The following is a 25,291-nucleotide window of genomic DNA, read 5'->3' on the forward strand; positions in this document are numbered from 1 at the left end:
TTTGTTGGCCAGATCTGGGAAATATAAATGATTTTCTATCAGTTCCCCTGTGTCTTCTGTAAGCACTATTCCTGTGAGCCGAATGGTTCTGGGAGCGAAAAGCACTTTGCACAGACAGATTGGTTTTAGGGATAACTGTGTCTGCTGAAAAAAGGATGGTGGCTGGTTTTAAAAGTGCCACACATTCAGAAAACACTGATCATCACACAAGCCGATTGCCAGTCTTTAGAAGGTAGTCTTCTGAGTGTGCTGACATTAGAAGGAATGGTTCTTCCTGTGTTTAGGGCAACACAATCTCACTCTCAATTCGTGCAAATACGTACAAAAAGTATTTCAGCAGATTTGTGTATTTTTGTGCACTTTGTTTAGCTTAATTCGCGCGAAAATACACACATTTTTGCGCGACATAATTAGTAAGAAAATACACATTTTTGTGTGACTTCAATCATAGGAATATATATATATATTTTATATTAATACACATGTATTAATATAAAACAAACAAACGTGGTAACAACCCAGTATTCTTAATCAACCAGTTTGTCACTGAAATACTTAAAATATAATTTTTATTTTAAATTGGATTAATGCCAATGCTGTTTTCTATGCTTATTTTCACTTAATACTTTGGGATACTGGTGCTATGTTGGATTGTATGACTTGTATGACAACTTTGTGAAAAGTTGTATTTGTCAAATTTTTTTGTGGTATCGATGAATGTATTTGATTTGGGAATGGGGATACATTTTCATGATGGGAAATTAAATGTGGGGAAATAGAAGACCTGAAAAAAAAACTGTGGTTAAAATTCCCCTGGTGCAACTGCATGGTATTTGCAACTATAACGAGTCTGGACTATGATCAATTAAGACATACATGGAGTTAAACAGGTTCATGTAAAATAATGAATTATGTTGGCTTACACTTCTGGCACTTCCAAGGCTGTTTCATGATGATTATTATGGTCGTGCCAATCATGTTATATACTTAGGCTATTCTAACAAGGCATATGCCAGCATTGTAGGCCTACTGCCTCTGCCCAGAGGCCTAATAGGCTTTCATCACAACAGCTGTTAGAGCTTACTTTGTACGTATGAGCCCTGGTTAGAGTCCCTGTTGCAGCTTTCACTTTCTTCCTCCACATTGGTGGCAGCGTTGGGATCACGTCCAACTCACGTCTAGTTATGTGATCTAGTGGTGGGAAGCATTCTGTTTTTCAATATTGTGTTGAGTGTAATTACATTGTTATCTAATGAACAAGGGTTAAGCAACAATGGGCATGACAGATAGAAGTAGTCACAAAAGGTGTGGTCAAGCCTTACATCAAAGTTGCCTGAAGCTGAATGGGAAGATATATTCAGCCTAGTGGTTAGAGCGTTGGACTAGTTACCGAAAGGTTGCAAGATCGAATCCTCGAGCTGACAAGTTAAAAATCTGTCACTCTCCGCCGGAACACTCTGCCTCTGTTCCAAGGCCGTCATTGAAAATAAGAATTTGACGTTCCTAGCTAAATAAAGGTAAAAATAAGTTCAGAAGAAAATCCTCTGTGATTTTCTACTGTTAACTACACTGTTATCTTACCAGTGTGGTGTTTTTTTGTTACATAAGCTTATATCTGATAACCTTGGTTGTAATAACACTTTAAACAGGTAGTTTGTAAATGTGTACTATGTGTTTGTTTTGGGTCCACACTGGTTTCTTCAGTGGAAATACAGAATATGTATGAAAATGCCAAATTTACCAAAAGCTAAATCAAGCAGACATTTACGACAACTTTGTGTTGGAGTGAGTGTGCAAAATGGTGTGTATTCTAATTTCCCATCATAAAATGTACCCCCCCCCCAAAAAAAAAAAACATATATTTTTCTCCAATCTGGCAACCCTCATAAAATTCGACATAGCCTTGTATAAAATGCATTTAGAAGAAAATTGTGTAATGTAGGCTCCCGAAATATGAAAAGCATTATGAAGAGAATCATGTAGGCCTACTATTGATTACAGGGCCTTTCTGACTACAAGTGCACCAGTATTCCAAAGTATTGAAAACAAGCATAGAAAACAATATTGCCATTAATAAAAAAATGTTTTTAACTACTACTGTTATATTATAATTATTTTGGTGACAACCTGGTTAATTAACAATAATATTGTTTTAAATATCTAAATGAACATGTGACACAAAAAAGGCAGTGTAACACCATTGCCAATCATGCATTGCTCTAATAACTTTCAAAAGCTTGTTCCGAAGTTCGCCTCCCAAACATGTGTCTTTTCACACAAATTAACACACTCAAAAACGCAAAAAATATGCTGAAATATTTTTTATTCATATTTGCACTAATTGAGTTTCAGATTGAGTTGTTCAGGGACATTAGACGACTGCCACTATTTTCCTTGCTGGTTTTCTATGTCAGCTTTATAGGGGACTTTCTGGAAAAGCTGAATGGAGACGAACATCATTACTTAGAAAAGGCATTTGATCTAAGGCGAAGTTCAACATGCCATTTCATATACCTTACCTGCTGCATGCATAGTTAATGTTTGCGGGTGTCACTTTGAGATCTTGCGTTGCACGCAATACATAATTCCCTGTGATCTTCTTGTATTTTGCACAGCGAGGATATTCAATACATTTTAGAGGAATTGACACAAAGTTTCCACAAAATAAATGTATCTTTAAAATCTAGCCCCACAGCCAATATTTAACAATCATAGTTGTAGTAGTTCTCGTTAACTTGGAAAACATTATTGTTTAGATTTTCCTCTCGTGCAAACCTGCATACATTTCTTGCAGCATATGATAATGACCCCTGACTGTTTGATGATGCCAAATACTGTATCCATCTTCCAGTTTACATTCACTGAGAGTCAGGATGACATGTGAAACCTCAAATTCTGTATTAAAAATTCTTACTAATGTGCAATTGTCCCCTGGAAGTTCATATGCAATATTTAAAGGGGTGTGCCATTTTAAGAATTTAGGAGAATGACAATGTATTCATGCACTGCTGCATATGTCTTCATCTGAGTGAAACAAACCGAAATACAGAACAGAGACACCAGAGCATTCAGTTCTGTTTTTTTATATTCATAGAAATGTCCTTTCACAAAGCATGCCAAGTGTATAACATCTTTCCCATATGGTTTGCATGGTACATTTGTCAAAAGGCTGAGCCTCAGAGAATGAAGGCAGTTGCAGAAGTCAGGTTAAACAACTCTGTTAATCTTTCCTGTATCTATATATCCCCTTTCTCTTACCCCTTTCCCTATCTCTCCCTCTTTCACCCTGACCCCTCTCTCTGTTTCTCTCTCTCTCTCTCTCCTTCTGTTTCTGGACTCTGACACTCAGGCGATTTGGCTCATAAACAGAGGGAAGTATCCTCTCTTGACCATGGCTTAAGTGAAATTGCTGCCTTCCCTTTCATGAGCGGCCATATTGTTTCCTGCTTTGATGTGGGTGCTCTTTGTGGAGGGTGCAAGCACGGTCCCACCTGCAGAGCTGTCCAGATGGATGGTAGGATCCAGGAGCGGCTGTGCGTCCTTTCACCATCTGCCCGTTATCGGTGCAGACAACCCTCTGTGGCGCAGCATGGGCAGTACCTGTTCTGGCCCTCAGGGAGCTGAGCCAGGAGGACTCCACTAGGCCTCAGGTGTTATTCAAACTACTATTGCACACTATGTGGTTAGAGAAGGGGAGTTCTCTATTCTGAGGGGATGTAGGCCTATAAACAAATGGATGAATGTCTCACTGTGGGAAGTGGTCAGCAAAGAGAGAATTGTGCATTATTCCACATCAGCTCATTAGAATACAGTATGAAACCATGTACAGTATGCAACATGGAATCATGTAGTAACCAAAAAAGTGTTAAACAAATCAGAATCTATTTTATATTTGAGATTCTTCAAAGTAGCCACCCTTTGCCTTGATGACAGCATTGCACACTCTTGACATTATCTCAACCAGCTTCTGCTTTTGTTACTTCTCGGTTAGACTACTGCAATGCTCTACTTTCCGGCTACCCGGATAAAGCACTAAAAAAACTTCAGTTAGTGCTAAATATGGCTGCTAGAATCCTGACAAGAACCCATAAAATTGATCATATTACTCCAGTGCTAGCCTCCCTACACTGGCTTCATGTCAAGGCAAGGGCTGATTTCAAGGTTTTACTGCTAACCTACAAAACATTACATGGGCTTGCTCCTACCTATCTCTCTGATTTGGTCCTGCCGTACATACTTACACATACGCTACAGTCACAAGACGCAGGCCTCCTAATTGTCCCTAGAATTTCTAAGCAAACAGTTGGAGGCAGGGCTTTCTCCTATAGAGCTCCATTTCTATGGAATGGTCTGCCTACCCATGTGAGAATCGCAAGCTCGGTCTCAACCTTTAAGTCTTTACTGGAGACTCATCTCTTCAGTGGGTCATATGATTGAGTGTAGTCTTGCCCATGAGTGTGAAGGTGAACGGAAAGGCTCTGGAGCAAGGAACCACCCTTGCTGTCTCTGCCTGGCCGGTTCCCCTCCTTCCACTGGGATTCTCTGCCTCTAACCCTATTACAGGGGCTGAGTCACTGGCTTACTGGTGCTCTTTCATATCGTACCTAGGAGGGGTGCGTCACTTGAGTGGGTTGAGTCACTGATGTGATCTTCCTGTCTGGGTCGGCGCCCCCTCCCCCTGGGTTGTGCCATGGCGGAGATCTTTGTGGGCTATACTCGGCCTTGTCTCAGGATGGTAAGTTGGTGGTTGAAGATATCCCTCTAGTGGTGTGGGGGCTGTGCTTTGGCAAAGTGGGTGGGGTTATATCCTTCCTGTTTGGCCCTGTCAGGGGGTATCATCGGATGGGGCCAAAGTGTCCCCTGATCCCTCCTGTCTCATCCTCTAGTATTTATTCTGCAGTAGTTTGTGTCGGGGGACTAGGGTCAGTTTGTTATATCTGGAGTACTTCTCCTGTCCTATCCGGTGTCCTGTGTGAATTTAAGTATGCTCTCTCTAATTCTCTTTCTCTCTTTTTCTCTCTCGGAGGACCTGAGCCCTAGGACCATGCCTCAGGACTACCTGGCATGATGACTCCTTGCTGTCCCCAGTCCAACTGTCCGTGCTGCTGCTCCAGTTTCAACTGTTCTGCTTGTGATTATTATTATTTGACCATGCTCGTCATTTATGAACATTTGAACATCTTGGCCATGTTCTGTTGTAATCTCCACCCGGCACAGCCAGAAGAGGACTGGCCACCCCACATAACCTGGTTCCTCTCTAGGTTTCTTCCTAGGTTTTGGCCTTTCTAGGGAGTTTTTCCTAGCCACCGTGCTTCTACACCTGCATTGCTTGCTGTTTGGGGTTTTAGGCTGGGTTTCTGTACAGCACTTTGAGATATCAGCTGATGTACGAAGGGCTATATAAATACATTTGATTTGATTTGATTCAGAAAAAGCACTGGAATGCGAGGTAACTCTGTCGGGGTCGCGCGTCATGAGACCAAGGCTCTCTGCCAGACCAATGACTCAAAGAGGTCTCATGTGCCCCTCCTTTGTAGTAGAATCCTCATTCAAGTTTCAAAAGACGGTTGACATCTAGTGGAAGCCGTAGGAAGTGCAACTTTATCCATATCTCAATGTGTATTCTGTAGGCCAAGCTTTGAAAAACTACAAACCTCAGATGTCCCACTTCCTGGTTGTATTTTTCTCAGGTTTTCGCGTGCCATATGAGTTCTGTTATACTCACAGACATCATTCAAACAGTTTTAGAAACTTCATAGTGTTTCTGTACAATACTACTAATAATATGCATATATTAGCATCTGGGACAGAGTAGGAGGCAGTTCACTCTGGGCATGCTATTCATCCAAAAGTGAAAATGCTGCCCCCTATCCCAAAAAGGTTAATTAATGTCCCGTTGGTAGGATATACGTGCTTTCAGATCGTCCCATTCATTTTCCAGCGATTGAACGTTAGCTAGCAGAACAGAAGGCTAGGGCAGATTAGCTCCCAAGGGCTAGGTGGAGGGGCTGGGTGGAGTCATCACAGACAACATTCACAGCGAGTGCGTTTGTTATTGTGGACATTTCCGGTCACAACTTGTAGACTTGTTTACGTGCTGCCGTTTTGTTTTTAACCTTACTTTGCTACCTGCCAACTCTACGGTTTTTACTTTTTAATTACCATTTATATTTTTAGTTTTTCCTTCGTTCTACTTTTTTCATTCAACTTTTTCACTCCGGATGCTTTATCTGGATGTGGTTCATCAGGACCTCCACCAGCCGAAGCTAAGTAGTAACATTAACATGATACCTTCTAATTGCAGTCGCTGTACTCATAATATACAGGAGAACGATCACCTTCGGGCGAGGATAGCTGTGCTGCAAGCCCAGATTCAGACGCAATCGTTAGGCAAGGGTAAGTTAAGTGTAGGAAAGGATGAAACAGCGTCTGTGCCACCAGTAAGTACAGATAGTAGTATAAATCCCCTCGCACAGTCTCCGCAGCCAGACAATTTTCTCATGGCTTCTGGAAGGAAATGCTGTAGGAATGCTCAACTGGTGTCGCTCATTCAGCCAACAGAAACTTTCAACCGGTTCTCCCCATTAAGCAGCGAGTCTCCCCATTAAGCAGCGAGCCTTCTCTGGTCTCTACTCCTCCCGTTATGGGGTCTGAGATGCCGAAGTTTCCCACCATTAGCTCTGACAAATTGAAAAACCTCGTCATTGGCGACTCCATTACCCACAGTATTAGACTCATCCAGCGATTATACACTGTTTACCAGGGGGCAGGGCTACCGACGTTAAGGCTATTCTGAAGATGGTGCTGGCTATAGCTAAAACTGCCGAGTATAGGGATATTGTTATCCACGTCGGCACCAACGATGTTAGGATGAAACAGTCAGAGGTCCCCATGCCAAATAGCTTCAGCATGTAAATCAGCCAGAAAGATGTCGGCATCGAGTAATTGTCTCTGGCCCGCTCCCAGTTAGGGGGAGTGATGAGCTCTACAGCAGTCTCACAACTCAATCGCTGATTGAAAACTGTTTTCTGCCCCTCCCAAAAGACAGTATTTGTAGATAATTGGCCCTCTTTCTGGTACTCACCCACAAACAGGACCAAGCCTGGCCTGTTGAGGAGTGACGAACATAGACAGGGCTCTAACTTCCCTAGCTCCACCTTGAGATAGGGTGCAGGCCAGGCATCTTAGTGGAGTCTGCCACTAGCACAGCCTGTATAGTCAGCTCAGCTATCCCCATTGAGACCGTGTCTGTGCCTCGACCTAGGTTGGGCAAACTAAACATGACAGTGTTCGCAATCTCACTTAGCAATCTCACTGGAATAAGACCTCCTCCATTCCTGCCTTTATTGAAAGAGATTGTGATACCTCACATCTCAAAATAGGGCTACTTAATGTTAGATCCCTCACTTCCAAGGCAGTTATAGTCAATGAACTAATCACTGATCACAATCTTCATGTGATTGGCCTGACCGAAACATGGCTTAAGCCTGATGAATTTACTGTGTTAAATTAGGCCTCACCTTCTGGTTACACTAGTGACCATATCCCCTGCGCATGCCGCAAAGGCGAAGGTGTTGCTAACATTTATGAAAGCACATTTCAATTAAAAACAAAACAACGTTTTCGTCTTTTGAGCTTCTAGTCATGAAATCTATGCAGCCTACTCAATCATTCTTTATTCTGTTAACAGGCCTCCTGGGCCATATGCAGCATTCCTCACTGAGTTCCCTGAATTCTTATTGGACCTTGTAGTCATGGCAGATAATATTCAAATCTTTGGTGACTTTAATATTCACATGGAAAAGTCCACAGACCCACTCCAAAAGGCTTTTGGAGCCATCATCGACTCAGTGGGTTTTGTCCAACATGTCTCCAAACCTACTTACTGTCACAGTCATACTCTGGACCTAGTTTTGTCCTCTGGAATAAATGTTGTGGATGTTAATATTTTTCCTCATAATCCTGGACTTTCGGACCACCATTTTATTACGTTTGCAATCGCAACAAAAATCTGCTCAGACCCCAACCAAGAATCATCAAAAGTTGTGCTATAAATTCTCTGACAACCCAAAAATTCCTAGATGCCCTTCCAGACTCCCTCCGCCTACCCAAGGACATCCAAGTACAAAAATCAGTTAACCACTAACTGAGGAACTCAATTTATCCTTGCGCAATACCCTAGATGCAGTCGCACCCCTAAAAACGAAAAACATTTGTCATAAGAAACTAGCTCCTGGTATACAGAAAATACCCGAGCTCTGAAGCAAGCTTCCAGAAAATTGGAATGGAAATGGCGCTACACCAAACTGGAAGTCTTCTGACTAGCTTGGAAAGACAGTACCGTGCAATATCGAAGATCCCTCACTGTTGCTCGATCATCCTATTTTTCCAACTTAATTGAGGAAAATAAGAACAATATAAAATGTATTTTTGATACTGTCGCAAATCTAACTAAAAATCAGCATTCCCCAAGAGAGGATGGCTTTCACTTCAGCAGTGATAAATTCATGAACTTCTTTGAGGAAAAGATCATGATCATTAGAAAGCAAATTACGGACTCCTCTTTTAATCTGCGTATTCCTCCAAAGCTCAGTTATCCTGAGTCTGTACAACTCTGCCAGGACCTAGGATCAAGGGAGACACTCAGTTGTTTTTGTATTATATCTCTTAACACATTGATGAAAATAATCATGGCCTCTAAACCTTCAAGCTGCATACTGGACCATATTCCAACTAAACTACTGAAAGAGCTTGTGCCTGAACGATGACAATAAGAACATACAGCTGGCAGGTTATACACTCTATCTGCAGAACAGAAAAGCAGCCTCTGGTAAGACACGGGGCGTGGGCCTATGCATATTTGTAAACAATAGTCGGTGCATGATATCTAAGATAGTCTCAAGGTTTTGCTTGCATGAGGTAGAGTATCTCATGATAAGCTGTAGACCACACTATCTACCTAGAGAGTTTTCATCTGTATTTTTCGTAGCTGTCTACATACCATCACAAACCGAGGCTGGCACTAAAACCGCACTCATTGAGCTGTATTCTGCCAAAAAGTAACAGGAAAACGCTAATCCAGAGGCGGCGCACCTAGTGGCCGGGGACTTTAATGCAGGGAAACTTAAATCAGTTGTACCTACTTTCTATAATTTTGTTAAATCTGCAACCAGAGGGAAAAAAATTCTAGATCACCTTTACTCCACACACAGAGATGCGTACAAAGCTCTCCTTCGCCCTCCATTTGGCAAATCTCTATTCTCTTGATTCCTACTTAAAAGCAAACATTGTAAATCAAATCAAATTTTAGTCACATGGCCGAAATCAAAATTGTAGACCTTACAGTGAAATGCTTACTTACAAGCCCCTAACCAACAATGCAGTTAAAAAAAATATGGATAAGAATAAGAAATTAAAGTAACAAGTAATTAAAGAGCAGCAGTAAAACAACAATAGCGAGACTATACAGGTACAGAGTCAATGTGCAGGGGCACCGGTTAGATGAGGTAATATGTACATGTAGGTAGAGTTATTAAAGTGACTATGCATAGATGATAACAACAGAGACTAGAAGGGGTGTAAAAGAGGGGAGGTGGGGGTGGCAAATAGTCTGGGTAGCCATTTGATTAGATGTTCAGGAGTCTTATGGCTTCGTGGTAGAAGCTGCTCTTGGACCTAGACTTGGCACTATGGTACCGCTTGCCATAAGGTAACAGAGAGAACAGTCTATGACTAGGGTGGTTGGAGTCTTTGACAATTTTTAGGGCCTTCCTCTGACACCGCCTGGTATAGAGGTCCTGGATGGCAGGAAGTTTGGCCCCAGTGACGTACTTGGCCGTTTGCACTACCCTCTGTAGTGCCTTGTGGTCGGAGGCCGAGCAGTTGCCATACCAGGCAGTGATGCAACCAGTCAGGATGCTCTCGAGGATGCAGTTGTAGAGCCTTCTGAGGACCTGAAGACCCAAGCTCTCAACCTGCTCCACTGCAGCCCCTTCGAAGAGAATGGGGGCGTACTCTATCCTCTTTTTCTTGTAGTCCACAGTCATCTCCTTTCTCTTGGTCATGTTGAGGGAGATGTTGTTGTCCTGAAACCACACGGCCAGGTCTCTGACCTACTCCCTATAGGCTATCACTGTTGTGTCATCGGCAAACTTAAAGCCGGTGTTGGAGTCGTGCCTGGCTGTGCAGTCATGAGTGAACAGGAAGTACAGAAGGGGACTGAGCACACACCCCTCTGAGGGGCCCCTGTGTTGAGGATTAGAGAGGCGGATGTGTTGTTCCCTACCCATTCCACCTGGGGGCGGCCCATCAAGAAGTCCAGGATCCAGTTGCAGAGGGAGGTGTTTAGTCCCTGGTCCTTAGCTTATTGATGAGCTTTGAGGTCCCTGTGGTGTTGAACGCTGAGCTGTAGTCAATGAATAACATTCTCACATAGGTGTTCCTTTTGTCCAGGTGGAAAAGAGCAGTGTGGAGTAAAATAGAGATTACAGGAGCAAGCGGTACCGGAGCGCCAAGTCTAGGTCCAAGAGACTTCTAAACAGCTTCTACACTCAAATGGCTATCTGGCTATCTGTATTTCCCCCAATACTGATGCTACTCTGTTATTATCTATGCATAGCCATTTTCATAACACTACCTACATGTACATATTTACCTCAACACCAGTGCCCCGCACATTGACACTGTACCGCTACCCCCTGTATAAAGCACCGCAGTTGTTATTTACTGCTGGTCTTTCATTATTTGTTATTCTTATCTATAATTATTTTTCTGTATTTTCTTAAAACTGCATTGTTGGTTAAGCGCTTGCAAGTAAGCATTTCACTGTTGTGTGACAAATAAAATTAGATTTTGTTTTGATTTCCACTGGTCTAATGTCCATTGCTTGTGTTTCTTGGGCCAAGCAAGTCTTTTCTTCTTATTGGTGTCCTTTTGTAGTGGTTTCTGTCACTGGTATAAAGGATTTGGAGACAGGCGCAGGAATATACAATAGGGTTTTTTAATACACCCAAAATGAACACGTATACAAAACACTGGGCTGTACCCAAACAAAAGAGCGAGGGTAAACCTCGTTGAACGGCACTGGACGATACCTGTAATATACAATACATAAAGCACGCAGCATAACAGCTGCACCAACGCGTAGGCACTCACATGACCAACAGACATGGGATCAATAACCGACAAAGACAGAGGGAACAGAGGGCACATATATAACATACTAATCAGGGGAAATGGGAACCAGGTGTGTGTAATCAGACAAGACAGTCCGGGGTTGATGACAATGAATCCCGTTCAGTGAAGCCTAGAAAGCCAGTGACGTAGACCTCCAGAACAGGTGAACAGAATGAGCAGCAGTACCGGAGGGATCCGTGACAGTTTCTTTGAAGCAGTTCGGCCATTAAGGCCTGATTCACACAGTCTGCTCTGAACAGATGATGTTGAGATGTGTCTGTTACTTGAACTCTGTGAAGCATTTATTTGACTGCAATTTCTGAGGCTGGAGACTAATGAACTTATCCTCTGCAGCAAAGGTATCTCTGGGTCTTCCTTTCCTGTGGCAGTCCTCATGAGAGACAGTTTCACAATAGCCCTTGATAGTTTTTGCAACTGCACTTGAAGAAACTTGAAAAGGTCTTGAAATTTTCCGGATTGACTGACCTTTGTGTTTTAAAGTAATGATTGACTTTCGTTTCTCTTTGTTATTTGAGCTGTTCTTGCCATAATATGGATTTGGTCTTTTACCAAATAGGGCTATCTTCCGTATACCACGCCTACCTTGTCACAACACAACTGATTGGCTCAAATGCATTAATTCCACAAATTAACTTTTAACAAGGCACACCTCTTAATTGAAATGCATTCCAGGTGACTACCTCATGAAGCTGGTTGAGAGAATTGCAAGAGTGTACAAAGCTGTCATCAAAGCAAAGGGTGGCCACTTTGAAGAATCTCAAATATAAAATATATATTTTTTGCTTATTATGTGATTCCATATGTGTTATTTCATAGTTTTGATGTCCACTATTATTCTACAATGTAGAAAAACCCTTGAATGAGTATGTGTATCCAACATTTGTACTGGTGCTGTATACTGTATGTACAATACATATCTACCTCAATTTCATTGTACCTCTGCACAATTCAGTACTGCTACCCATGTATATAGCCAAGCTATCATTTCTTATTGTGTATTTTTTGTTGCAATTGTTTTATTATTATTAGTAATCTGTTATAATTATTATTTTTCTACACATGTTGGTTTTTTCGAAGCATGTGACAATGAAACATTTGATTTGATTTAATTGCCAAAATCTCGCACTATCCCTTTTAAGGTGCGCTATCCCTTTACAAATCCATAATTTTTTATATTATATTTTTTGGAGTGGCGGAAATGATTTAGCAGCAATAGGGCGCTGCTGCTAAATTAATATACGGGAAATTCTGAATGTGTTAATTGTGAAAACTATGACTTAGTATAAAAAGAGCAGTCCTGGGTGTGTCTTATTTCCCACAGTCCTAGTGTTGTTATTTGTAGGAGAGGACTATTTCTTCAATGAGTGCTAGCATCAAATGTCAAGGCTGTCAGTGTCGTCCTTCCTCTATTGCTAGTCAGGGCCTTGAGGTATGAAGATGACAAGCACAGTTGGCAGAGGAGCTCAGTTGTAGCTGTCAGACTGGATGCTGTTCAAATAGGACTGGCTTTATGAATATTAAGCAACAGCTTTCAGCAGATAAACAGTTAGCGTGTTCCTTCCCCAGCACTGGAGCTCCTCGTTACAGAACAGACGAGGAAGTTGCTGTTGTTTTAAAGTAACGCATTTGAGCAGGGCCTTTTTGGCGTATTTGTGAGTTCCATTCTAGCTGTCACTTTTCCTCTAAGAAATACAGTATTGTTATAAGTAGAGCACTGTTTGACAATGGTTAGGCTTTCACTGGTTGGACTAGAGGCAGACCCAGTTCCAGTGTTCGTTGTTGAGATTTGATGGGTTGAGACAATCTCTCACTATTCTCAAATTACACGTGTTAATTAAACAGTCATGTTTTATGTGAAATAATGTAATGTGCATATCTACACTTCAGACAGTGTCTGCTAGTCACTGTGTGACTCCCTATGTGAATACCATTCAAAATAGCCCGAACATCACATTTACTTAGATTAACTAATTTGCTCTAAAACTGCATTAATGGTCAAATATTGACCCTTTCAGTCTAATATACCACACTATTATTTTGGACTATATTATATTGCTACTTTGACTGTACAGTAATTATCAATTTGTAAAAAAAAAATATAACTTTATTTTGTTAGGTAACGTTAGCTAAAGCTAGTCGGCTGTACATTCGCCAAAACGGCAGTATTTTTCATCCTATGCCTGGCTCTATCTTCTTTTTAAATAGTGAGCCAGCATGTTTTCAGACCTTTTATTTCAATGACTGATCACAAAAAAAAATGTCATGCTCTCTCTTCTCTCTGCAGCAGACATACAGTGACTTCGGAGAGTATTCAAACCCCTTGACTTTTTACAAATTTCGTTACGTTACAGCCGTATTCTAAAATGGATTAAATAAAAAAAAGGTCCTCATCAATCTACACACAATACCCCACAATGACAGAGCGAAAACAGGTTTGTAGACATGTTTGCAAATGTATTACAAATAGAATAAATATCAGAAATACCTTATTTACATAAGTATTCAGACCCTTCGCTATGAGATTTGAAATTGAGCTCAGGTGCATTATTTTTACATTGATGTTTCTAAAACTTGATTGGAGTCCACCCGTGGTAAATTCAATTATTTGGACATGATTTGGAAAGGCACACACCTGTCTATATAAGGTCCCACAGTTTACAGTGTATGTCAGAGCAAAAACCAAGCCATAAGGTTGAAGGAATAGTCCGTAGAGCTCCACGATAGGATTGTGTCGAGGCACAGATCTGGGGAAGGGTACCAAAACATTTATGCAGCATTGATGGGCGCCAAGAACACAGTGGCCTCCATCATTCTTAAATGAAAGAAGTTTGGAACCACCAAGACTCTTCCTAGAGCTGGCCACCCGGCCCAATTGAGCATTCGGGGAGAAGGGCCTTGGTCCGGGATGTGACCAAAAACCCGATGGTCACTCTGACGGAGCTCCAAATTCCTCTGTGGAGATGGAAGAACCTTCCAGAAGGACACCCATCTCTGCAGCACTCCACCAATCAGGCATTTATGGTAGAGTGGCCAGACGGAAGCCACTCCTCAGTAAAAGGCACATGACAACCCACTTGGAGTTTGCGAAAAAGGCACCTAAAGACTCCCAGACCATGAGAAACAAGATTCTCTGGTCTGATAAAACCAAGATTTAACACTTTGGCCTGAATTCCAAGTGTCATGTCTGGAGGAAACCTGGCACCATCCCTACGGTGAAGCATGGTGGTGGTAGCATCATGCTGTGGGGATGTTTTCAGTGGCAGGGACTGGGAGACTAGTCAGGATCGAAGAAAAGAATGGAGCTAAGTACAAAGAGTTCCTTGATGAAAACCTGCTCAGAACCTCAGACTGGGGCAAAGGTTCACCTTCCAACAGGACAATGACCCTGAGAAAACAGCCAAGACAACGCAGGAATGACAAGTCTCTGAATGTCCTTGAGTGGCCCAGCCAGAGCCCAGACATGAACCCGATCTAACATCTCCGGAGAGACCTGAAAATAGCTGTTCAGCAACACTCCCCATCCAACCTGACAGAGCTTGAGAGGATTTGCAGAGAAGAATGGGAAATACAGGTGTGCCAAGTTTGTAGCTTCATTACCCAAGAAGACTCGAGCCTGTAATCACTGCCAAAGATGCTTCAGCAAAGTACTGAGTAAATGGTCTGTATACTTATGTAAATGTCATATTTCTGGTTTTGCTTTGTCATTATGGGGTATTGTGTGTAGATTGATGAGGGGAAAAAATATTTTATTAATTTTAGAATAAGGCTGTAACTCATTTCTCAAAATGTGAAGAAAGTCAAGGGGTCTGAATACACTGTATAGTGAGCAATATGTTTGGAACACCAAATTGCAATAGAAACACAGTATCGAATTGCAATACATTTAGAATTGTGAGAATCGCAGTACATATTCAGTTGGCACTAAGTGTCATGATAATATCGTAAAATGAGCTCACTTGCAATTCCCAGCCCTAATATTTAAACTGCTCCTGCAATTAGGGTGAATGGGTAATTATATTAAGTATATAGAGAGTGGTCTGCTCCACAAATCAATAGGCATTGCCTGATGGTAATGTGTGCCTTTAGTAACATGACTGAGCCAACGGATTACCACTCAATGTGTAGTAGCCTATATTACCACTCAATGTGTTGGCAAGGTTATTTTTATTATAAAAAAATCAAAGCGCAAAAAAAGAGAGAAGAGAGAGGACATAAACACTAACTTTCCAGGCTTAGTAACATCTGAGAGCAGCGTTGATAGTTGAGCACCACCTTAGCCTTTTGCAATGGAAAAGGACACAGAGGGCAGGCAGGAATTTTCCCCGGGGTCCCTTCCCACAGAGTAGTGGTTATCACAGCCAGGCACACATTCAATGCTGTGGCCCTCTCTCTTGTAATAGATTGCATCTATATATTGGGTTACATTTACAGTGAGCTCCAAAAGTATTGGGACAGTGAATTTTGTTGTTGGTATTTTTGCTCTATATTCACACACTTTGGATTTGAAATGATACAATGACTATGAGGTTAAAGTGCAGCCTGTCAGCTTTAATTTTAGGGTATTTTCAGTCATATCTAAACATATAAAATGTTTAGACATTACAGCACTTTTTGTACATAGTCCCCCCATTTTAGAAGACCAAAAGTATTGGGACAAACATGACAATAAAGGGGAGGTTAGCGTTTTTAGGGGTTATGATCTGATGTGCACACCGAGGAATAGAAACTCAAAGGGAAAGAGATAATCACAGAAAGAACATCACATCTTTTGCCTTGGATCAATTTACATTAGACTAAAACACTTAGTTGTCAGTCCTAAAGGGAGAAAGGTTCGATTGATCAGTTCCAACAAACCTGTGGAGATGGAGGTGAACATTTGTTGCAGACAGGTGGTCAATAAGATGTAGTTGTGGCTCCGTTGAGACCCAGTTCCCTAAGGCATCACTTTATCCCCACATTACACAGTTTTTATGGTCTTTTCAGGCCAGGCTGCTCATACCGTCTCTTCAGAGACAAAGGAAATGGAACTCCAAATTCAGCAGCGTTATAGATATGCTTTGCCTCCTCCGTTTGTAAGACAATGGTTTCATTCTTAATAGAGAAACAAATACTGTGATCCAATAACCACTGTGTGTAAAGTAAGCCACACAGGATGTTATGGCAGAGGGTGAAGGTTTCCATGCACCCTATCAAGCACCCTCAGGCCTTTAATCACCATACAGACAGGTCTTGTTGCACTTCACTGCTGTTGTTTATGCTTTAGTTGCCCTACAGTTCTAAAAACAGGTGACCTGTGATCTTGCTGATTTTCTACCTGTGAATTATTTATTCCCTTTTAAAAATTAATTCTACAGTATTGTACTGCATGCAATACTGTTTTTGAGTCATAGCTAGAATGGAAGCTCTCTATGAAATCAGTGATAAGTTCGGTGTTTGTCACTTGAGGGACCTGGGCATCATTGTTATCCATTAAAAGGTTATGTGTTGTTTGAGGCTGTCTGTGGTGTAGGTAGGTGTAGTTTTGTTCTAACACAGCATCAAGGATTTGTCAACATTTGTGACAGCGGACCCTTGTGCAGGAAGTGACAGTGGAAAGGCAGGTGAAAGTGCCTGAGGGTGTATCCTCGTTCAAACAGGTGCCTGTGGGCCATCCATTGGGAGGTCTGATGTTCTGTAAGCGTCAGTGGCATTTTCAAAGCCCCTACACACACACATGTATTCTAGGACAGTGTGTTTGTTTAGTATATTATACGGAACCATGATATATTATAAATGCTTATATCATGTCTTATAATGCACTTTGGGGAGATGATAGGCGGTAGGCCTAGGCTAGGTGCTGTAGGTGTATTAGTGCAGAGAAGGCTCTCAGTGTTACTGGATTATGCTTTTTATTCGATATACGTTTTATGCTCTCAAACATACAAGTTCATTGGCTCACTGCTGAGGGTCATGACAAAAAAATTAAATTATACAGCTGCACCATCGAGTGCATCCTGACCAGTTGCTTCACCACCTGGTATGACAACTGCTCGGCATCCAAAGCGCTACAAAGGGTAAAGCGTACGGCCCAGTACATCACTGGAGCCAAGCTTCCTGCCATCCAGGACCTCTGTACCAGGCGGTGTCAGAGGAAGGCGCTAAAAATGTTATTACATTACCTGGAAACCTAATAAAAACCTTAGGGTAATGTTCTGTGGTGGTTATTACAAATGTTGTGCACAGCATTTTAGTGAATGTTGGGAGAACATTCCAAGGATATTTAATTTAAAAAAGAAATCTGTAAAAAAAATCTAAAACATTATTTGACTGTTTTTGGGATGTTATCATCCTAATGTTAGATCAAACCCTAACTAGAACTTAATGAGAATGTTAGCTAATGCCCTGGGAATGTTCCCGATTTTCTGTGATTCCCTATGGACCGAAAGTAACCCAATGTGCCATGCTACAACACGGCTGCCAATATTGTATCGTTGAAGCACGTGCGTGGTTAGGCTTTGTATCCATCACCTTGCCGAGGTGGATGCTTGTTCTAATTCATGCATTGGCTGTTATGTTCTGTATTATCTGCACATAGTCGTTATGTCATGGTTTCTATTATTGCTATTGCCAAGAGCAGACTGTGAGATCGTGGTGACATAGAGGCTAACACTAGCTATCCCTTCCACAGCAGCTGCTTGGAGCACTGGAGTATGGTGGCACACCATTTTAGAATAGCTGTAAGCAAGTTTACACATGATATCGTGCATGCTTGTACATCGTTTAAGATGCCTGCATACACACTATCTTATTTTAGCTGAGTGTGACTCATAACTACCACTATTGTGGTCCGCTACATACACTGTTCGGCAGTCGAGCAGCGTGATATCTTGTGCTACTCGAATGGTGTAGTCTGTCCTTAGGCTAAACATTACTGGGTCTTTCCATTACGGGGTCTTTCCATTTTCCAAGTACATATCAAAGAAGTACAGCCTCATTTTACATTGATACTGCTGCCTAGCCATAACTTGACATCTGAGGAAGAAAGGTTAACCCCTTGGACCTTAGTGGGTAAGCTGATGCTCAATGGCTGTGCAATGACTTATCAAGCCTTGCTGTAATTTCAGCCGAATTGGATGGGCTGTTGATACTAGCATGCGATGGGATTGCTAAACACCCACATGGCGAACAGTGCTGGCGATCAAGCATTCATTGCCTCTTATGGGAACGTCTGTTAGAGAGCCTATTTCTTCTAGAAGTCTATGGGGTCTATTTATCTATTTATCATGTTATAATTTATACTTCTCTCATGGCTTAGCGGCATATACTGTTAGACATTAGCCTTCAGCTCAGTTAGACTATATTTTAGGTCTAGGTTTTGATTATTAGGTCACTTTTACTGTGCACTCTGCAACCTGTTGGGAAGTATACAGATTTTTATATCGTCCTTCTCTCACACCGGAATATATGGCATTACCAGCTTAATACACAAGGGATTGCCAAGCAAAACGCGCATAAACATATTTTTATGACCAAAATGTGAACAAAATTAGCACAAGTAATAGAGAATTTCCATGGAGGCTGCTAGCTAAACATGCTAACAGGCTCAAAGGAAAATAAACCAATTGCAAAGACAGGCAATCCAGCTCATAAAGTTATACATGTATTAGGTAGGAGATACCAGATTTTTTGGGGGGTGGGGGTGTGGCACACGGGGTGGTCGGCGGAGCCGAGGTGTGAACCAGTGACAACATGGGAGGAGGTAGAGAGGTGGTCGGTTGACCCAGGAATAGTGCCAGAGCCCGCCTGGGAGTCAATGGAACAGTGCGAGGAGGGATACCGGAGAATGGAGTTGGCAAGAAGTATGCGGCAACGCAGGCGTTTGGAGGAGCCTGTTACCAGTCCGGTGCAATCTGTGCCGGTCCCACGCATCAGGCCTCCAGTGTGTCTTCCCAGTCCGGTACGTCCTGTGACTGCTCCTCGCACTCGCCCAGATGTACGCCTCCACAGCCCAGTACATCCTGTGCTAGCTCCTCGCACTCGCCATGTGAAGTGTGTCATCATTCTGGAACAATTTGTGCCGGCTCTACGCACCAGCTCTCCAATGCACCTCCACAGCCCAGTGTGTCCTGTGCTAGCTCCTCGCACTTTCCATGCGAGGTGTGTTATCGAACCGGTACCATTGATGCAGGCAATACGCACCAGGTCTCCGGTGTGCCTTCACAGCCCAGTACGTCCTGTTCCTTCTCCCCACACTCGCCTTGAAGTGCGTGTCACCAGTCGGGTGCCACCTGTACCGGCCCCACGCATCAGACCTCCAGTGCGCCTCCCCAGTCCGGTACGTCCTGTGCCTGCTCCTCGCGCTCGCCCTGAGGTGCGTGTCACCAGTCCGGTACCACCAGTGCCGGCCCCACACACCAGGCTTCCTGCGACAGATCCCCAGTCCAGAGTTTCCGGCGACGGTTTCCAGTCCAGAGCTTCCGGCGACGGTTCCCAATCCAGAGCTTCCGGCGACGGTTCCCAGTCCAGAGCTTCCGGCGACGGTCCACAGTCCGGAACCTCCTGAGACGGTCCACAGTCCGGAACCTCCTGAGACGGTCCACAGTCCGGAACCTCCTGAGATGGTCCACGCCCGGAACCTCCTGAGACGGTCCACAGTCCGGAACCTCCTGAGATGGTCCACGCCCGGAACCTCCTGAGACGGTCCACGGCCCGGAGCTTCCAAACACGGCGTCCAGTTCAGCTCTATGGCAGGAGCTTTCCTCTGCGCCGATGCCCAGTCCGAGCACTGCGTCCGGTCCAGCTCCAGGGCAGGAGCCTTCCTCTGTGCCGATCTACCGTCCAAACACGACGTCTGGTCCAGCTCCATGGCAGGAGCCCTCCTCTGCACCGATGTCCATGCCAGGGCCGGTGTCCAGTCCCGCTTCATGGCAGGAGCCTTCCTCGGCATCTGGGTCCAGTCCGGGCACAATGTTCAGCCTGGGTCCATGTCTGGATCCGCAGGATGAGCGGGTTCTTCGGCCCGCACCAGAGCCACCACCAGGGATGGTGGATCCAAGAGCTGAGTGGGTTCTTCGTCCCACACCGGAGCCCCCCCCGATGCTGGCGGATCTGCGGGATGATTGGGTTCTTCGTCCCGCACCAGAGCCGCCTCACTATGCTGGCGAATCCGCGGAATGAGAGGGTTCTTCGACCTGCACCAGAGCCACCGCCGACACTAGACACCTCCCCTAACCCTTCCTTTTGGTTTCAGGTTTTGCGGCCGGAGTCTGCACCTTTGGGGGGGGGGGGTTACTGTCATGTCCTGACCATAGAGAGTCCTTATTTTCTTTGGTGGAGTAGGTCAGGGCGTGACTGGGGTTAAGTCTAGTTTATTATTTCTATGTGGGTGTTCTAGTTTTCATGTTTCTATGTTGGTGATTTGTATGATTCTCAATTAGAGGCAGCTGGCAATCGCTGTCTAATTGGGGATCATATTTAAGTAGTGTTTGTGGGATATTGTATTTTGAGTAAGTGTATGTAGCACCTAAGTAGTCACGGTTCGTTGTTCATTTATTGTTTTTGTTTAGTTTCACTATTAATAAATTATGTGGAACTCAACAATCGCTGCGCCTTGGTCCATTTCTACAAACGATCGTGACAATGGCATGCAAGTTTGTTATTTAGGCACATGAAAGTTCACATGTTCGAGAAGGCATTTCTGCCGAAAAACGCATTTTGATAAAAAAAGAAAAAAAGGTTTACGTTCAAACGGCTCTCCTGTGAAGTTGTAACTTTCAACATACGCCTAGTTTCCTGAATCGGGTCACAAATGTAAAGGTCAGGTTAACACAGAATTCTGAATTTTTCAAGCAGGGAAAATAAGACAATACACATAAGAAATATCTTGCTGCGTTTTGTAAATGCAGTTGTAAAATGCATTTTATTGTCATTTCTGCTCGGCATCAGATACTAATTTTGTGCTTCAGTTGCACTTCTCCACTCGGATGGGAATTCACAAATGAGCATTCTATCAGCAGACAATGCTCTGACTGATGTGTAGTTACTTTTCTCTGGTAAAATGCAAGATTAACTTTAAACAAAACATTAGGAAATGTAGCTGGTTACATTATTTATTAGAAATATGATGGCCATGCATCTCTTTTGCAAAAAATACATTTTTCATTGAATGCTCATTTATAGTACTTGTGTGGCTGCCAGCCTTATAGTGCTACACTTTTCTTGTCATCTGAGGAAAATTAAACTATGTTCTTCCAAATGTGATGCACAAATGTATTTTCTGTGAAGGAAAACAATAGTTGTACTTTCCTGATCACTCTATTGAAGAAAAAAACCACACTGACTTTCATTATAAAACGCAACCCCTGTCAATACACAGCTGTACCTGTTCCTGCTTTCTCTCATTGTGCTACTTAGAAACAAACATGTGACTAGCTCAACTGTTCTGCGGAACTACGGTAAGCTTCATAATGTAAAATAATGTGACCGGTGAAATGAGGAATGCGATCTGCTTTATCACCTAATGTATTGCACAAGTTGACTGCAGGTATTAAAACTTGTTATAGCTGCAATCCCGGTAACGGGATCGATATGACAACTACCAGTGAAAATAGAGGGCGCCAAATTCAAACCACAGAAATCTCATAATTACAATTCCTAAAACATACATGTGTTTTATATCATTTTAAAGTTAATCTTGTTGTTAATCCCACCAAAGTGTCCGATTTCAAATAGAACATTTCAACAGAAATACTCATCATAAATGTAGATGATAATACAAGTTATACACATGGAATTATAGATATACCTCTCCTTAATGCCACCGCTGTGTCAGATTCTTTTTTAAATTTACGGAAAAAGCAATCCATGCAATAATCTTAGACGGAGCTCAGAACAGTAGCCAGATTAGCCACCATGTTGGAGTCAACAGAAACCAGAAAATACATGATAAATGTTTCCTTACCTTTGATGAACTTCAACAGAATGCAGTCCTAGGAATCCCAGGTCCACAATAAATGCTTGATTTGTTCGAAAATTTTCGTTATTTATGTCCAATTAGCTACTTTGGTTAGCGCATTTGGTAAACAATTCCAAAGTCACAAAGCGCATCCACTATAACGTGACGAAATGTCCAAAAGTTCCGTTACAGTCAGTAGAAACATGTCAAACGATGTACTGAATCAATCTTTAGAATGCTGTTTACATATATCTTGAATAACGTTCCAATTGGAGAATTAGAATGACTTCAGATGACGGGTGGAACGCAGTTTCTTCCCCTGTGAACGCACCTGGTGAAAGCATGGTCAACTCGTGGCACTGGTGACTATTTCCTGTCTCATTCAACTCTCCTTCACATTAGGGTCATCAGAAAAAGTTCTATTGACTGCTGACATCTAGGGGAAGGCGTAGGAAGTGAAAACTCATCCATATCTCGCTGTAATTTCAATGAGAGCTCGGTTGAATATCTGCCACCCCCAGAAAAAATACAAACAGGAAGTGGAATTTCTCAGGTTTTTGCCTGCAATATGAGTTCTGTTATACTCACAGACATAATTCAAACAGTTTTAGAAACTTCAGAGTGTTTTCTATCCAATACTACTAATAACATGCATATATTAGCAACTGAGACTGAGGAGCTGGCCGTTCACAATGGGCACCTTTTCATCCAAGCTACTCAATACTGCCCCTGCAGCCATAAAAAGTTAACAAATATTAACATGTTTTGACAAACTTCCGATAAATAGTTTTGATAGTATTAAAAACCATCCCATTTCTATTTTCAAATACCCCAGTATACAGCCTAGTGCACGCTCTGCATATTGTAGATGTAGCAGCTACTGCTGAGCAATTTTAGTAGGACATTAGGCTATTTAAATAGTAAAGGTAGTTAGGTAGCTAACATTTAGTTGCAGTTTTGGGTGGTTTGTTAGTAAAACTGTATGTTTTATGCTATGTGATGGTATGTCACAACTGTTGCTCTTCTCTCTGTACAATGTCTTCTGTTATATAAGCATGTATGCTCTTTCTATTCCGATTTCAGTCAGGCAAATGCAACCTTATCCTACGTCGTTAGTAGGAATTCCATTCATTTTGGGCATCAGGACCTTTCAGGGTGCAGTCTGCTCAGGAATCCATCTGTCTGCCTGCTCTTTGTGGCCTTTGGAGAAGAAATGCACAAGCATATCAAAGAGTATCTCTCCTCTCTCAGTAGCAGAAGTTTGAGTTCATGTTAAGGCAACAGTGTTGGGTTTACATTATGCTTTTCCAGAGGAAGTCCGTATGACGGATTTATGGGTTCTTCAGTCTGAAATACACTAAATGTTCCTTTCCTTGAATTTTGCATGATCTCTTAAGTTCTGTTTGCATTATGGAGTCTCACATGTTAAACATACTCTCATACACCCCTAATTGAAAAAGAATTGGAATGGAACAACAGTCATCGTCAGCAGAAATAACACTGCTTTGTCCTGTCTTTCATGTTGTGCTGCCTGCATGCTAAGCATGGGCAGAACTTGGCAAACCTCTGTTCAACATTGATGCTGGCAACCAGTGCGACCTGTCATTCAGGGCAGGTGAGGCTCTATTTTTTTAGTGGAGGGGGCTTGCTTGTTTTACTTGTTATTTTGGCATTAATACGTGTCACATATCAGTTTGCAAACAATGTAAAAAAAAATTAATTGAGTTAAGAAAGCGGATACAAACATGGTCTCTTTTTTGCTTTCTTGAGTAAGGCAGCTCCAAAATGCAGGTGTTTCAGCCTAGCTCAGTGCTTTCTGTGGTGGTGGGGCTTGCCAGCAGAAAATACAGAGCATTGCACATGATTGGCTCAGTTGTCTGTCACTCCAATCATCATCAGCTTCATCCCCAATTCTAAGGTTAGAGCTCAACATTTTTTGCCCCTTGGGTCTGCCATAGAGTTATATTAGAAGTGCCCATCTAAGAATGCTCAAGGTCATTGGCCACAGGTATAATCACGTTATATAGTATCTTTGATTGGACTGATCATGTCAACATCATACTTCCAAAATATTAGCTAGCAAGGTTGCAGTCGTCACCATGAATCAAGTCGACAATCAAATCCTTTTCAATCCTAGTCATACGAAGAGAAAATAGAGATACAACGTCTCAGTGCTCATCGGCCATTGGACATAAACATTACAGTTGGAAATCGCAAATTCAACAATGAGTGGTTTGGGAAGGAATCAGTAGCAAACTGTGAGTTCAAGACTGCTGGGAACTCGGGAAAAACTAGCTAAGACAAGGAAAATATGTTTTAAATGGTCATTCAACTCAGAACTGTCAATCTGGCATCTTTCTCTTTGTCAGAGGAGCTCACAGATCACTGCAACCTGTACATAGCCCATCTGTAAATAACCCATCTAACGACCTCATCCCAATACTATATTTATTTATTTATTTATCTTGCTCCTTTGCACCCCAGTATCTCTACTTTCACATTCATCTTCTGCACATCAATCACTCCAGTGTTTATTGTATATTGTAATTACTTTGCCACCATGGCCTATTTATTGCCTTACCTCCCTTATCTTACCTCATTTGCACACACTGTATATATACTTTTTTCTACTGTATTATTGACTGTATGTTTGTTTTACTCCATGTGTAACTGTGTTGTTATATATGTCAAACTACTTTGCTTTATTCTTGGCCAGGTCGCAGTTGTAAATGAGAACTTGTTCTCAACTAGCCTACATATTTGGTGATGGAGATTCTAACTGACAGGGAATTTTTACTGTATACAGTTGAAGTTGGAAGTTTACATACACCTTCGCCAAATACATTTTTCACAATTCCTGACATTTAATCCTAGTACAAATTCCCTGTCTTACGTCAGTTAGGATCACCATTTTATTTTAAGAATGTGAAATGTCAGAATAATAGTACAGAGAATGATTTATTTAAGCTTTTATTTCTTTCATCACATTCCCAGTGGGTCAGAAGTTTACATGCACTCAATTAGTATTTGGTAGTATTGCCTTTAAATTGTTTAACTTGAGTCAAATGTTTTGGGTAGCCTTCCACAAGCTTCCCACAATAAGTTGGGTGAACTCTGGCCCCTTCCTCCTGACAGAGATGGTGTAACTGAGTCATGTTTGTA

This window comes from Oncorhynchus nerka, linkage group LG2 (assembly GCF_034236695.1).
Source record: "Oncorhynchus nerka isolate Pitt River linkage group LG2, Oner_Uvic_2.0, whole genome shotgun sequence".
NCBI classification, from domain to species: domain Eukaryota; kingdom Metazoa; phylum Chordata; class Actinopteri; order Salmoniformes; family Salmonidae; genus Oncorhynchus; species Oncorhynchus nerka.